Source organism: Papilio machaon, chromosome 4 (assembly GCF_912999745.1).
Source record: "Papilio machaon chromosome 4, ilPapMach1.1, whole genome shotgun sequence".
NCBI lineage: Eukaryota > Metazoa > Arthropoda > Insecta > Lepidoptera > Papilionidae > Papilio > Papilio machaon.
This window is the reverse complement of record NC_059989.1, coordinates 2,550,056-2,552,667: the sequence shown is the minus strand read 5'-3', so window position 1 is coordinate 2,552,667 and position 2,612 is coordinate 2,550,056. Positions and strand designations below refer to the sequence as shown.

The following is a 2,612-nucleotide window of genomic DNA, read 5'->3' as shown; positions in this document are numbered from 1 at the left end:
TCAAGGCAATTATACAATGATAGAATGCTTTAATCAAAAGCTGTTGAAATTGGAGCGAACGTTGGCAATATTGGCTGGGGCACAAAGCGAATGACTGCCTTTCCGCGGACGTACGCCCCGTGCCCCCGCTCCTCCACGCCCCCTCGCCGGCCAATACACACAGCAAACACCTCTCGATCCAATATTGAAAATTTTCATTGATGCCTATCGAAATTTGTCTTCTTACACACGTCGTTTTGTTTATCTAAGCAAAAAAACCTATGTGACTTAATGATGTATGGTCCTTACGAGAAATATATTCAAACACTAACTGCAGATTAAGAAAGGAGCAACGATTGAAATGATGGAAGATTTGGAGAACGAAATCCGAGTACTCCTATTCCACATAGAATGGGAAAAGAACTGGGATAAAATGTATGCTTCAGCTACTGGAATTTTAATTTACATTTACATATTCTCAAACTAAACAATGGTTGACTAAAATTTTCTTACAATTGAAAATGTACTAAATTCCACGCAAAACTTCTGTACCGTAGTAAATCAAATTTTCTGAAAGCAGATCCATTGCAGGATTATTCCCTTTTGTACCCTCGCCATGTCAAGACAACTGTCGCGTAAATCTTTCTAGGGTAACATTAAGGAGATAAATTGATAAAGAAATTCACTAGAATAAACTTCCAGATATATTTAAAAAGTTTATTTTTGCTTTAGAAAAATGTCCGAAAAGAATTGTGAAAGTGAGAACATTTTGTTTATTAATAAAACCATGTATTTTCGATATATAGCTATTAGCTATTAAGTTGGTGAGTAGTGGTTCAAAAAGTCTCCCCGGCGGGGAATCGAACCCCGGTCTCCCGCGTGACAGGCGGGGATACTTACCACTATACTACCGAGGATGTGACAAAGTGGTAAATTCTAGTTCTTACATTAGCATACTTGAATAATCCACTAAAGAGACTTACAGATTAATTGCAAACTTTAACTGCAAACATTAAAAACACACGCGTAAAATAATTCAAGATAAACTATGACACAATATCAGCTAATCTTAGACTAATATTTCTGAACAGATTCAGAAAACACATACACATATAGATCGCAGCAACTAACCAACAAGCTAAATAAAAACAAGAATGGAATTAAACTTCCATTGTTCCGGTAGACATTTAACCGAATGAATGAAAGTGGAGCAAACATTTTAATAACGGCAAATACATTGTTTACATCTCGGGGAATTCCGGCCACTGTTTAATTACTCCGGGCCCGTTCCCTGATTCGTAATTTAGCACGGCCTGTTTGTCCGAATGACTTAAGGCGCTAATGCTTCGGTATGATCTCATGTTGGCGCGAACAAGATGTTTTGAGAAATGTATTGTACCATTCGAATTAAGGATTGGTAACATAAAATGCATAATCACCTTTTACTTAGTTTTACGGTAGTGAGTGTTCTAAAATCAAAACAGATCTAATTTATTTAAGCTGACAGAGTTTTTTTCTATTTGAAGCCGTGACTAAACTAAAATTAGCTTGGATGATTTCTTACGTAGAAATTTTATTATCCGTTCATCATCGAGGCGTGTTAGAGCTCACCTAAAATTGAATTATACGTTAAAGAAAATGGCAGTAATTCGTCTATAATATCTCGGTATACATTCTCACTATTGAAATTAACTGTCAAACATTTGATAGACTGTAATATTATATCTCACGATTTGAAATCTACGGGAACTGCGCTATTCACTGAACTAAATGGAAATGATAGGCGTTTGAAAGTATAATTGTCATTTAATTTATTAAATTATATACAATCTGTTTTAATAGTGTCCGAAATAGAAGGGAAGCCCCAGGCGACACGCTTCAAAGCGGCTATGAGCAACGAATCTATTCATTATGTTTTTTTTCACGTTCATTGTGATTTGTGTCGGACAGCCGTCTATTATGACATCTAGGAATGGTGAGCTCATATTAATTTTGTAAGATTTAATGAATGAGTACGAACTATATCTATAAAATTGAGCAATGAAAAGAACTTTTGCTAACACTAACAAAACAATGACGGTAACTGATTTAAAGTAAAACAAACACGCGTATAAATTGTTTAGACGAATACCAAATGTTTCACTAGGCCATTGCAACTTCTCTGTGTTGTTTTGAGATTTGAAGAATTACTTAATTTAAATATAAATTATAACACTAGCAATCTAAGAAAATTAAGTAAATAATGGAGATTATCTTTTATGGATAATTTCCATTATTTACAATTAACTTTACTTACCTGTCCTTAATCTTTTTAATTTTACTTAGCTCAGACACATTCGCACTTCTAGTTAAATGCGTAGGAGGAATCGAGTGGTTTAGAACAGTAGTCTACGCCCACTTAATAAAGTTGCATTCTACCTTTTTGAAATGTCTAGTCGACCTTGGAATTTAAACATTATTAGTAATAATAATAAAAAATCTGTACAGATTGTTATAATTGACACTGTCAAGTTTTAAAATGGCAACATTTTTTTTTGCCTACATTTGGTATACATTTGAGTGTATACGCCAACAAAGAAGTAAATAAGTAAAGAAATTCAGATAAAAATAATAAACAGGAAATATAAAATGAA

The 2,612-nt window shown here is 34.0% G+C and overlaps 1 non-coding gene across 1 annotated transcript; it reads right to left on the bottom strand.

Moving 5' to 3' along the window:
• Positions 1-824: 824 nt before the first annotated feature.
• On the bottom strand, positions 825-896 carry Trnad-guc. The gene has a single exon. It is a non-coding gene; the product is annotated as a tRNA-Asp (tRNA).
• Between the last annotated feature and the right edge of the window lie 1,716 nt (positions 897-2,612).